Below are 14372 nucleotides of genomic sequence, written 5' to 3'. Positions count from 1 at the left end.
TCACTCTGCATTCTAATACTCTGTGATTTCCCATGCGCTGTACACATCCCGATTTTCCTCCGAATGCCTTGGCTTTTCATTTCCAGATAATTCCCCTTGTTTCCCCCCTACTCGAGAAAATAGTTCCTTTGAACCTACCCTCCTGAATCTGTTTAACTTTTTCAACACCTCAATCTGGTGGGGAGGTGATGGCCTAGTAGTATTATTGCTGCCCTGTTCATCCAGAGATCCAGGTAACAACCAGGGTTCAAATCCTGCTCCAACAGAATGTGGAATTTGAATTCAATTAAATATCTGGAATTTAGAGTCTGATGATGACCATGAATCCATTGTCAATTGTTGAGGGAAAATTCATCTGATACACTAATGTCCTTTAGGGATGGAAACTGCTATCCTTACCTGGTCTGGCCTACATGTGACGCCAGACCCACAATTTTGCATTTTCTTCAAATTTCAAACACAGCAATGTTTTGAGTCTTAACTACTCTCTGGGCACTTAGGGATGGGTAATGAATGCTGCTTAGCCAATAACACCCTCACCCCGTGAACAAATAAAGAGGTTAGATCACATACCAGTCTCCCATAGTGAAGGCAGTACAAGTCACGTTTGATATCATCAGAATTTTACCCCTTCTAGCCTTGTTAGCATGAGCGTTTGCTGATCTCTCTGTGTGCTGTGACCCAATCTGAGTGTGTGGCTCCAGTGGAGATGGGCTCAAGACTCTGTACAACTGAAACATAACTTCCCAGCCTTTCTCCTCCAGCCTCTTTGAGTTACACACTCCATTAGCCTTTACTTCACATCAAATCAAAAGCTTAATTCTACCCTCAACTACAGTAAATGCGCCAACACCACCTCACAATAAGGTTCATTGAACAAGTGTTCTGGTAGCAGTCTGTCTGCCCTACAGGTGAAAACCTCCATGGAAATCTGAAAGCTCCAATGAGGCAGCGTAGAAACACGCACTAATTTACCTTCAAAACTTCACTCAAAAATATTTCCCAGCATTCCTTTATTTTCATTCATTCGAGGGGCGTGGGTATTGCCGGGTGTGCCAGAATTTATTGTCTGCCCCTAGTTATCCTTGAGAAAATGGTCACGAGCTACTTCTTGACCTCGTATAATCAATACAGTGTGGAAAGAGGCCATTTGATCCAGCAAATCTGCATCAACCCTCTGACGGGCATCACATCCAGACCCAGCCCTACAATCCTATTCCCATAATCCTGCATTTCCTATAGCTAATCTTCACATCCCTGGGCACTAAGGGCAATTTTAGCATGGCCAATCCACCCTAACCTGCAAATCTCTGGACTGTGGCAGGAAACTAGAGCACCCGGAGGAAACCCACGCAGACCCGGGGAGAAAGTGCAAACTTCACACAGACAGTCGCCCAAGAGTGGAATCAAACCCGGGTCACTGGTCAATAAAAATAAACACGCTTCTGCGGGATGTGCAACAGGATGTTGCTCTGCTAGTTTGTGGGACAGATCTTCTGCGATTTTAGCGCAAGGCCCTAAACATTAGTCAGGGCCCATCGACGGGGCTGCACATTTCTGGTAGCTGGCCAGTGCTGAGTAGTCCATAAGTTTCAGTTTTTCTGCAAGATTTTATAGCAGGTTAGCTGAGCATTGGATGGGCCATTTAAGAAGGCATTTGGGAGTCATGTTGCTTGCTGCAAGTCTGGAGTCCTTACCTGAGCCAAAGTATAGAGGGGAAACCCCTCCAGAGGGATCATTCAGGGATCATTGCCCATGGCAGTGGAGGTGGAGGTGGGTCATCTCGACCCATCAGAAACATGGGGGCTGAATAAATTCTGCACCTAACTTTCATAATGCCATCTTTGGGGCCTTCTCAGACAGAATGACATGAGAAAAATAACCACGTTTGCAATTGACTCAAGGTGCCAAATTACCAAAAGTATTAGATTTGAAGTTTGCTTTTTGTAATGTTACTTTTTTTTAAGTGCACTCACCTCTTTTGCAGAAAATGATCCACTGAACTGGCAATAATTAGTAGGCTTCAGCTTTTCCATTTGTTGCCTTTGAGAAATGCATAACAAATGAGCAACACAGTCAATAACTAGTGTATCATGAAATCATAATTGGGGTGTCTCACAGCTTTCTTGTGAGAATTAATGTAGCCATAAAGTATGTCCATTTTGAAATTGTTGCTTAATGTGTGGTGAACAATAGTAAAACTCGGTGTTCAAGCTCTCAGTATTTAACTGCAACTCTCTGGTGAGCTTTGAAGGGGAAGGTGCCGGGTGTGGTGGGGTTGGAGGGGAGTGTGGAGCGGACAAGGAAGTTGTGGAGAGAGTGGTCTCTCTGGAAGGCAGACAAGGGTGGGGATGGAAAAATAGCTTGGGTGGTGGGGTCGGATTGTAGATGGCGGAAGTATGATGCATTGTATCCGGAGGTTATCATCATCCTCCGACACTTCCGCCATCTACAAACCGATTCACCTGCAGTTCCCATTATCACTAACACTTAGAGGTAGCTTGGTGACACAGTTGTTGGTACTGCTGCCTCACAGAGCAAGGGGCCTGGATTCGACTCCAGCCTCAGATGACTATCGGTGTGAAGTTTGCACATTCTCCCTCTATGTGTGGGTTTCCTCTGGATGCTCTGGTTTCCTTCCAAACATGTGCAGATTAGGCTGCTTGGCCATCCTAAAATGCCCATCGTGTGTAGGGATGTGCAGGCTAGGTGGATTAGCTGTGGGAAATGCAGATAAGCAGGGAAAGGGTAGAAGTGTGGGTCTGGATGGGACACTCTTCAGAGGATCAGCGTGGACTTGATGGGCCAAACGGCCTGCTTCCACACTGTAGAGGTTCTGTGGAAAAACACAACAGGTGTGTCTGCATCTGTGGAGAAAGAAACAGAATTGACATTCCAAATCAAGCATAACTTTTCTTTCCAATGTTGTTTTGATCTTGGTAAGATTTGACTTTTTAAACAGAGGAGGCCAATGTTAAGTTTGGGTCCATGTGGAGTACATCTAGAAATCTGTGACAAATAACTTCACTCAGCAATATTAAGTATAACATGGTAGGGATTTAGGGCAAGCCTGGCCATTAGCAATAATATTTAGATCTGTCTTTAGACCAGGATAGGAGCAGACTGTAAGGAAGATTGAAGTTAAGCGGATCAATTAGTATAATTGAGGAACAGTTATCAGGCCTTTTTACTACAGTGTTTATTTATCATTATTTTTACCACCTCCCCTGCCCACACCTCCCTCTTCTGCCACTTCAGCATGCAAGCCCAATTGTGATGAGCAGTGACTCAGAATGTTAGTGAGTAAAGAATCAGGGACCTTAACCAATTCATGGTGAAATTGCAATCAAACATCTCACTGTTATTCGAGATAATGGGAACTGCAGATGCTGGAGAATACAAGATAACAAAGTGTGAAGCTGGAAATGGAGGTGTGGCTTGACGTGGGAGGAGGGGATAGGTGAGAGGAAGAACAGGTGAGGGAGGCAGCGAAAAGCTGGGCTGGTTTTGGGATGCAGTGGGAGAGGGGGAGATTTTGAAGCTTGTGAAGTCCACATTGATACCATTGGGCTGCAGGGTTCCCAAGCGGAATATGAGTTGCTGTTCCTGCAACCTTCAGGTGGCATCATTGTGGCACTGCAGGAGGCCCATGATGGACATGTCATCTAAAGAATGGGAGGGGGAGTGGAAATGGTTTGCAACTGGGAGGTGCAGCTGTTTGTTGTGAACCGAGCGGAGGTGTTCTGCAAAGCGGTCCCTAAGCCTCCGCTTGGTTTCCCCAATGTAGAGGAAGCCACGCCAGATACAGTGGATACCGTATACCACATTGGCAGATGTGCAGGTGAACCTCTGCTTAATGTGGAATGTCATCTTGGGGCCTGGGATAGGGGTGAGGGAGGAGGTGTGGGGGCAAGTGTAGCACTTCCTGCGGTTGCAGGGGAAGGTGCCGGGTGTGGTGAGGTTGGAGGGGAGTATGGAGTGGACAAGAGAGTCGCGGAGAGAGTGGTCTTTCCGGAAGGCAGACAAGGGTGAGAATGGAAAAATGTCTTGGGTGGTGGGGTCGGATTGTAGATGGCAGAAATGACGTAGGGTGATGTGTTGTATCCGGAGGTTGGTGGGGTGGTATGTGAGGACGAGGGGGATCCTCTTAGGACAGTTGTTGCGGGGGCAGGGTATGAGGGATGTGTTGCGGGAAATGCAGGAGAGACAGTCAAGGGCGTTCTCGACCACTGTGGGGGGAAGGTTGCGGTCCTTGAAGAACGAGGACATCTGGGATGTGCGGGAGTGGAATGCCCATCCCAGGAGCAGATGCGGCGGAGGCGGAGGAATTCGGAATAGGGGATGGAAATTTTGCAGGAGGGTGGGTGGGAGGAGGTGTATTCTAGGTAGCTATGGGAGTCGGTGGGCTTGAAATGGACATCAGTTCCTAGCTGGTTACCTGAGATGGAGACTGAGAGGTCCAAGAAGGTGAGGGATGTGTTGGAGATGGCCCAGGTGAACTTGAGGTTGGGGTGGAAGGTATTGGTGAAGTGGATGAACTGTTCGAGCTCCCCTTCGGAACAAGAGGCAGTGCCGATACAGTCATCAATGTAAAGGAGGAAGATGTGGGGTTTAGGGCTAGTGTATACCACCCGACCAACCTCCAGATACAACGCATCATCCTCCGACACTTCCGCCATCTACAATCCGACCCCATCACCCAAGACATTTTTCCATCCGCACCCTTTTCTGCCTTCCAGAGAGACCACTCTCTCCGTGACTCCCTTGTCCGCTCCGCACTCCCCTCCAACCCCACCACACCCAGCACATTCACCTGCAACCGCAGGAAGTGCTACACTTGCCCCCACACCTCCTCCCTCACCCACATCCCAGGCCCCAAGATGGCTTTCCATATTAAGCAGATGTTCACCTGCACATCTGCCAATGTGGTATACTGTGTCCACTGTACCCGGTGTGGCTTCCTCTACATGGGGAAACCAAGCAGAGGCTTGTCGACCGCTTTGCCGAACACCTCCGCTCAGTTTGCAATAAACAACTGCGCCTCCCGGTCGCGAACCATTTTAACTCCCCGTCCCATTCCTCAGACGACATGTCCATCATGGGCCACCTGCAGTGCCATAATGATGCCACCCGAAGGTTGCAGGAACAGCAACTCATATTCCGCTTGGGAACCCTGCAGCCCAATGGTATCAATGTGGACTTCACAAGCTTCAAAATCTCCCTTTCCCCCACTGCATCCCAAAACCAGCCCAGCTCGTCCCCTCCCCCCACTGCACCACACAGCCAGCCCAGCCCTTCCCCTCCCCCACTGCATCCCAAAACCAGTCCAACCTGTCTCTGCCTCCCTCACCTGTTCTTCCTCTCACCCATCCCTTCCTCCCACCCCAAGCCGCACCTCCATTTCCTACCTACTAACCTCATCCCACCTCCTTGACCTATCCGTCGTCCCCGGACTGACCTATCCCCTCCCTACCTCCCCACCTATACTCTCCTCTCCACCTATCTTCTTTTCTCTCCATCTTTGGTCCACCTCCCCCTCTCTCCCTATTTATTCCAGAACCCTCTCCCCATCCCCCTCTCTGATGAAGGGTCTAGGCCCGAAACGTCAGCTTTTGTGCTCCTGAGATGCTGCTTGGCCTGCTGTGTTCATCCAGCCTCACACTTTGTTATCATGTGTCTGCTAAAGTTGGTTAGCATCCAAAGCCACACTGGAATGCAATCAATGAAAGTCAAACCAATACTCAGTGTTTTTGGTACGAACCATAATCACTGCCCAGTCAACTGGGTTCCCACAGAGACTGAGTAGCCGTAGTAACGTATTCTTTTATATCCATGTTGTAGCCTGGAGCAAGGACAATGACGGTGGAAGATCCAATTTCTCTCGTTCACACGACTGACCAGAAAATTCTCTGTCTTTCTGCTGGACACTGGCATGTCAGAAGATTACGGTTTGGCTGCGTTTTCAATGCACCATCCTTGGCTATCAAGTTCTGGAGTCAGATTTTGAGTCATTGAATGCTTACAAGTTCAAATGGGCTGCTTGGTCCAACTTGAACCCAGAGCTTCTGGTAGAGAGGCCCCTGCACTACAACATCCCCATTTGAATTTCGATACAGATGGCTAAATGTTGGAGCAGTTCCAGTTAAATGAAGGTGCAGGGAGTGAGGGGAGCCAGGGATTCATTGATTTAGTTGCACCTAAAGGGAGCCAGAATGAAAATGAGGGCAGTTTCAACAAATAAGCTAAGGAATGGGCAAAGTCTGGCAATGTTGCGCAAGTGGAAATTGACATTCATGATTCCATAAAGAATATAGGGTCAGGTTCGGTCAGACACATAACAGTTGACAGGGTGGAAAAAATGATATTTCGAGCAATTATTGCAATCTTCTCATTATTGAGCATGCACATTTCTGAAACCTGGCCTCAGGCAACTGAGTAACAACTCTAGTAAGCGCATACACTAAACCACAACAAGAAAAGCTATACCATTCAACTTTGAAACAGCATTTTCTCAATAATTTGACCTCATCCATTTTTGCACCATAGGTTTTTCTTATGAGCAGAAGAGGCGGGTTAAAATAGTTCCCGTTTCTCTCTCTCCTCGTCTCAGCACATTAGAGTCTTTTAAAAGAGGACGCTATCAACTCAGTGAGTGTTTAACAGTTTCTGTGCTATGACTACAAAAGACAGTTTGTAGATGGAACATGGAGAAACAGCATAAAATAAAGGGTACCATTCCACCAGGTGTACTGATACAGACTGGCTAGTGTTTGAACATAACGCATTCAAGGTGCAGGACAGGTTAACAGAGCAGTTAAATGAAATATTCAGTACTCATTAAGAGGAATATAGAGCACAAGGAGGTTATGATGAACTTACATAAGACATGAGAAGTTATATAAGACTCTCAGCCAGAGTTTTAGAAGGATGCAAACACATAAGAGAGAATGCAGAAGTGTTCAGAGGATGAGAAATTTCAATTTGGGGCACGGTGACTCAGTGATTAACTTTGCTGCCTGACAGCACCAGGGATTCAGGTTCAATTCCAGTCTCTGTGTGGAGTTTGTATGTTCTCTCCAAGTCTGCATGGGTTTCCTCTCACAGTCCAAAGATGTGCAGGTTAGGGTGGGTTGGCCATGCTAAATTTCCCGTAGTGTCCAGGGATGCGCAGGCTGGGTGGGTTAGCCATGGGAAATGCAGGGTTACAGGGATAGAGTAGGGGGCTGGGTCTGGGTCTGGGAGGAGATGCTTTTCAGAGGGTCAGTGTGGACTCGATGGGCCAGATGACCTGCTTCCACACTGTAGGGATTCCAAGATTGAAGAAGTTTTGATTGATTTGAAAGAGCATGGCAAAGGGGAAATTTGATAGAAATTTTCAAACTGATGGGGGCACTGAATACAATGGATAGGGAGACACAATTCCGTTCGTAAGAGGCTTGAGAGCCAGAGGACCATTTTAAAGCATTTTATAAGAGAAACAATTGGGAGATGAGTTTCCTTCACACAGTCAGTAGTTAGGATATGGATTGCACTGTCTGAAAGTGTGGTATAGATCCCACATTTCCACACGGCATTAGATAACATTGTACATGGTTACAAGGAAAAGGCTAAAGATTGGCACAACGTGCTCAGAGAACCAGTATAGGCACAGTGTCTCAATGACCTTCTTCTACAGTGTAACACTCCTGACATTCTGTGATTCACACATAGTCAGATTTCCTTGTAAGCTTTTTTTTTGCAAAAAAAGATAGAATTTACTGTACATAGCACATGATTCTAAGTAAAATTCTAAAAGATCTCTGAATCCCACATGACCTTGCAGTCAAAGGTCTGCGAGTATGGAAGATGGAGCGTGAGATAGATTGAGCAGTATTTGAAAGTCTAATGAATGTTAATGGTACATGGGTGTTGCAGATTGATCACCTGGATGTCTCAGGCTGAGCTCAACGGAGCTGGATTCACCACCCAGACAACTCAGACACTTTGACAGATGGATTACCTTTCCTTATGGAGCTGGCAGCTGCTGCTTTGCTTCTTAAAATGCTGCCTGCAGCATGTGAATGCTCAAACAGCAGGAAAAAGGGCTTCAGCAGACAGCATAGATGGAGACACAGAGAGAGAGGAAGAATGCCCTCTTAGAGCTTTTCTTCTTCACTGTCTCTTCTGCTTCAGTTCTGCAGCCAGGAGAAAAAAAGGGTTTGCTAAATACAAGGGAGAGTCAGTTGGCATATCACCTGACCAGTTACCAGAATATGGTCAGAACTAGTGGATTCTGGATCTATGGTTTCCTTAATTGAATTATGGCTGGATGAATTCCATTCTTAACTAGAGTCCGTTGTTCAAAGACTATTGTTTAGTCCATCCAGTTGAGTAAATTGAGCAGTATATCTCTGCCATAGGACTGAGTTGGTACAGCTGATGTCTGCTTTGACTCAATTTCATGAGCACATGCACCAAACTCATAGAACTATAGAATCATAGAACCCCTACAGTGTGAAAACAGGCCCTTCAGCCCAACAAGTCCACACCGACCAGCAGCGCATCTGAACTGCTGCATCATGATTAAATGTTCACCACCAATCCTCTCAGTTTGCTCATTGCCCCATACACCACCGCAGTCACTGCCTCCTCATGCTAGGAGGCCTAACTTCCACTCAGTGGGCCGACTCTCTCACTTGTTGGAGCAGCAAACTGTGGTGGAGCCGTGCAAGCGTTGAGGAAGTGGGCCACCGGGCTGATCAACATCCTAGGATTCTCAGAAAACTGCAGCGTTTAGCTGTGACACTAGACAAGCAGAGTACGATCACACAATATTGAAAACCCTGTATGTTGGATAAAGCATTTGATTGGTGCTGCACTTGTTAAAATATCACTGAACTGCTCGATCATACAGAAAGTCCTGTTCATTGACAGCTAGCTACCTGTGGGATCCCTGACATCACAGACATGGTGGGCGCATGGGCAGTGAGCGTACCCTCTGCATGTACGGTAACAGCAAATACAGCAGTTTGTGAATGGGTAGGGATCATAGGAACTGCCGATGCTGAAGAATCTGAGACAACAAGGTGTAGAGCTGGATGAACACAGGAGGCCAAGCAGCATCAGAGGAGCAGGAAAGCTGACTTTTCAGGTCTCGACCCCTCTTCAGAAAACCCTTAATCTGAAGAAGGGTCTAGATCCAAAACATCAGCTTTCCTGCTCCTCTGGTGCTGCTTGGCCTCCTGTGTTCATCCAGCTCTACACCTTGAGAATGGGACAGGGGTTCCCTTTACATATTTTCGAGCTGGTTGTCTTTGCTTTTTTTTAAGAAAGGTTGAACCCAGTTTAAAGGCTTTGGAATTAATGAGGTACAATTATGCAAATATCTGGCCAACTTAGAAACTGTTGCTTTAAGTTCCAGGAATGGTGCCTTTGCAATTGCAGGGAGCATAAATAGGACAACATTGCTTCAGTTTAAACAGAAACAGGCGATGCCAGGACATTGTGCCACTGCAGTTTCAGGAGCTGTTTAGTTTTACATTTCTTTATTACTGTCAGGAGCTGGAACATCAACAGTGAACACTCCAGTCTGAAGTAAGGTATTTAAAACAGTTATTACACATCTTCAGAGGCACGAGGCACCAGGGCCAGATATATCAAAGCTTGTTGTACAATTTATGTGCACTTGATATTATCCTAAGCTGCTGTTGTAACTCTTAGCCAGAACAGAGTTGTCATAGACACAATCAGCTATTGTAAAAACACAGCGGCCAATCTTGCACACAGCAAACTCTCCCAAACAATGGGATAATGACCAGACAATCCTTTCCCCCTCTCTCTCTGTGTGATGTTGATCAAAGGATAAATGGGCCAGGAAACCTGGAGTAACTCACCTGCTTTCTTCAAAACAATGCCGTGAGATCTTTGACACATACCAGGGCGGGTATGACCCCATTCAAATGTGCAACAACTCCCCGGGTCTGTAGTGTCAGACGTTGTGTTCAAGCTCTGGGGTGGGGCTCAAACACAGCACCTTGTATCTTAGAGGCAATCGTGCTCCCAAAACGGCCACTGCAGATTATTATCGCATAACCTTGAAATAGATATTTCCTTCAGCATAGCCAACAATTTGGTACTCTGACCAAGGCGTTTAAAATTTTAATACAGTTTGAAGAATTGAACACAGAGAAGCTCAAACAGGTTCATTACCAAACTACAAATCCTTCCATTGCAGCTCTGGCAGTTGGTAAGAGTGGGAGAGTTTCTTCACTCAGAACTGTATGCACTACTAAAGCTTCCCCATATTAAAATACACCACATACGCACGGGTTTCGCCAAAGTGCATTCTCTCTCTCTCTCTCTCTCTCTCACACACACACACACACACACACACACACACACACACACACACACACACACACACACACACACACACACAGACACACACACACACTAACATACACATAGTACTTCCTCTGGCAGAGGCACCAGGAATAAAGGAACACAAAATCAATGTCTCAATTTTAAAAGCTTCATTCTTGTTTCCATATCCATCTAAGGTCTCACCCTCCCCTTCTTCTGTAATCTCCTACAGCCCCACAACTCTCAAAAATGCCAGTGTTCCTCTAATGCTTGTCTCCAGCATCACCAGTTTTTACTCCTCTGTCTTTCACAGTTATGCCTTTTGAGCTTAAACCCCCTAAAACTGGAATTTCCCTCGTTGTCTTTCTCCCTTTCCTTGCTCTTTTAACTGCTCCTTTAAGCTGCTGCTTCAAACTCACCACTTTGACCCAAGTTTGGTCATCCACCCTAACACTACATGTTACCATCAGAGATAGGAACAAGAGTAGGCCTGGATCCTGCTTCAACATTCAGGCAGACCATAACTGATCTGACATTACTAGATATCAGTTCCTGTGAAACATTTTGGCACATTCCATCATGCTGAACGTTTGTTTTGTTTAATTGTTGAGCTGATAGCAAAGATTAGAAAAGATAACAAGTTGCTAAGAAAGCATCACTCCAATGCAGGGCCTGTGCCCCATTAGCCTCTGATCCAATCGATACATACAGATAACAAGAATAGGAAGAGAATCAGGAAGAGGTATCCATCTGTCCTGATGTGATATAAGATTAGATTGAACCGACATGATTTGTGAGACTAAAGAAAATTATTACCTTGATTCTCGCATTTTGTAAGCTACCCTGCAGAATGTTCAGTAAAAGCGATAATGTGGAAATGACATCAAACAAGAAATGGAAGGACTTCCATGATGAGACCTTCACAGGGTTGCGAGAAAATAGTGTTTCATAGAGTCATACAACATAGAAACAGACCCTTCAGTCCAACTCATCGATGCCAAACAAATATCCCAAATAAATCTAGCCTCATTTGTCAGCATTTGGCCCATATCCCTCTAAACCCTTCCTATTCCTGTACCCATCTAGATGTCTAGTAAACATTGTAACTGTGCCAGCCTCCACCACTTCCTCTGGCAGCTCAAGCCATACACACACCACCCTCTGTGTGAAAAAGTTGCCCCTTAGGTCCCTTTTAAATTTTTCCTTTCTCACTGAAGCCTACGTCCTCTAGTTTTGGACTCCCCTATCCTGGGGAAAAGACCATTCTGGCACTTACCATTAACCAGAAACTGCACTGGACTCACCATGTAAATAAGGTAATTACAAGAGCAGGACAGAAACTCAGAATGTCTCCCCAAAGCCTGTACCCTATCTGTAAGGCACAAGTCAGGAGGGTGATGGAATGCTCCCCTCTTGCCTGGATGGGGGCAGCCCCAACAACACTCTAGAAGTTTGACAACATTCAGGACAAAGCAGCCTGCTTGATTGACCCTCCACCCATAACCTTCAACACCCATTCCCTTCACCACTGGTGCACAATGAGAGCTGTAAATACCATCAAAAACATACACAGCAGTATTTCACAAAGGCTCTTCCAATAACACCTTCCAATCCCACAGCAACTACTGTCTAGATGTTCAAGGGCAGCAGACCCATGAGAAGACCATCACTTACAAGTTCCCCTCTACGACACTCAACTATCTTCATTCCCTTACTGTCACTGGGTCAAAACTCCCTCCCAACCCGACTCTCTGTGTCCCTACAACTTAGGGACTGCAGTGGTTCAAGAACGCACATAACATTCCCTCCTCAAGGGCAGTTAGGGACCAGCTATAACAGTGGTCCATCCAGCAATGACCACACTCCTTGAACGAATAATAAAGGAAGTTATTTTGCAGCCTTTGCAGGCATTCAAATGTGCTTGCTTGGTGAAATTACTGCTGCCCCATGGTAGACGATAGCTGTTTCCAGTATTTTGAATCAATTGCTCTCAGATTGATTTTTCTACAGAAGCCTGGAGGCTAAAAGGAAAATAGGAATGGAAAAAGAAAAGCCTACATGACTCATCTAACTCATAAGCACTCAGCCGAACCATAAATAACACCACTTGATTCTCACAAAGGGTTTACGCATATTTAATCCATAATTCATTAGGAGTCTAGACTTTGAAATGGCATTTCTTGTTCTTGCCACTTAGTGTTAACTTGTCCCATGATCTGCAGGATTGTGGCTGTGTCTTTGCCCTTGAGTTTTAAAGAACCCTACCAGGGCAGAATAAAGCGTTCTAAACTGCTACTCCCACCAAACTCCCAGACCTAGACTGAGCTTCCTTCAACAACCCGAAAAGGTTTTCAGCTTTCTCTGATTGTTTGGAGGAGATGATGCAGTTGTGTTTGAATCTTCTCAACTGCAGAGCTGAGTTCCAATCGTTCCGATTGGGAATCAGCGGTGATGGTGAGGTATCGGTAATGTCGCTAGAGTAGTAACCAAGAGACCCAGGGCAATCCTCTGGAGTATTGGTATAAATCCCACCATGGCACTAGTTGGATTTTCAATTGAATTAATAAAATCAGGAATTGAAAGCTGTTCTCAGTAATCATGACCATGAAACCATCATCCATCATTGTAAACAAGCCATCTGCTTCACTCATGTCCTTTAAGGGAGGAAAATTTTCATCTTAGTTGCCCAGGCTTACATGTGACTGCAAACCCACAGCAATGTGGTTGACTCTAACTGTGCTTGGAAATAGCCTAACCAGACAATTAGGGCAATAGAGTCTGGTCTTGTTAGCCCTGCCACAACATCCCATGATATGGTTAAAAAAAGACAAAATTCTCTTGCCAGTGTTCTATTGATCTACCGATCCAAATTAATCAAAGTTGTCAGTTTTGACTCAGTTGGCAGTGCTCTTATCTCTGAACTGGAGTATTTCTGGTTCAGGGTCTACCTGAGGTTATACATATATGAATGAAACCTGAGTCTCTAGAGGAAGAGTTGCACTGTTATCTTTTGGAGGAGATGTTAAACAAAGGCCCACCTGCCGACTTGGCCAGATGTTACAGATCCCACAGCACTATTTTCAGAAGCAGATGAGTTATCCCTGATGTCTTAACTAATAAATTTCCCTCAATCAACATCACAAAAGTGACACAGCCATTGACATTGTTGTTTGTGGAGATTTGCGGTGAGCAGTCTGGTTGGCATGGTCTCCCATATTACAACAGTAGCTACACCTCAAGAAGTACCTTATTTGCTATTGGATCAACTCACCACAGTCTTACCAGACCATAGGGCTGCTCGCTCATCTGGAAGAGACAACTGGTAGCGGTTTAACCTGAGGGTCACCACACCTCACGCAGGGAGAGAGGTTGAGAAGGAGAGTGCTTTATCGTAACCACAGCCGGTGTGAGGTATTGAACACGCGTTGTTGGCATCACACTGATTGACAAACCAACTGTCCAGCCAACTGCGCTAAACTGATCCCAGGTTCATGAAGCAACTGCCCGACACAGAACGCATTTGTGGCAGGAGAACACCCCCTCCCACCCCACCCAGGAGTACAGCAGAAACTCTTTATTGTTGAAGCCTCTCGGAAGAGGTCGAAACTCCCCGGCAACCCACAGGAATCCCAGATTTGCGACAGGCTGAAATGGAGAAGGTTGATTCGCAAGGCCAGCAAACGCCTGGAGAAACTTTCCGGGTGGGGACGTGCAGAGGCATCAGAGCGAGTGCACAAACATCCAGACTCCACGTCTACCCAACGCCATTCTAGCACCATCTGCTCCACGTATCACTGGGATCAGAACCCCTATCCAGCTGGCCTGGGCTGTCATTGACAGAGGCCCATACCAGTGTGAAGGTCATTTGAGAATGTATGTGAGGCATGGAATTATGAAAGTAAAAAAAACTATTAGTTCAGTCCACTCAACTTTATTGCAGTTGGCATGTGTAGTTTTTTTTTCAGTTAATTCCAAGAAAAGAAGAAGCCATTATCCACTTGAAGGTAAATCCTTGACAAATATGTGCTCAA

This window comes from Stegostoma tigrinum, chromosome 22, assembly GCF_030684315.1.
Source record: "Stegostoma tigrinum isolate sSteTig4 chromosome 22, sSteTig4.hap1, whole genome shotgun sequence".
Taxonomy (NCBI): domain Eukaryota; kingdom Metazoa; phylum Chordata; class Chondrichthyes; order Orectolobiformes; family Stegostomatidae; genus Stegostoma; species Stegostoma tigrinum.
Note: the sequence above shows the minus strand (reverse complement) of the source record.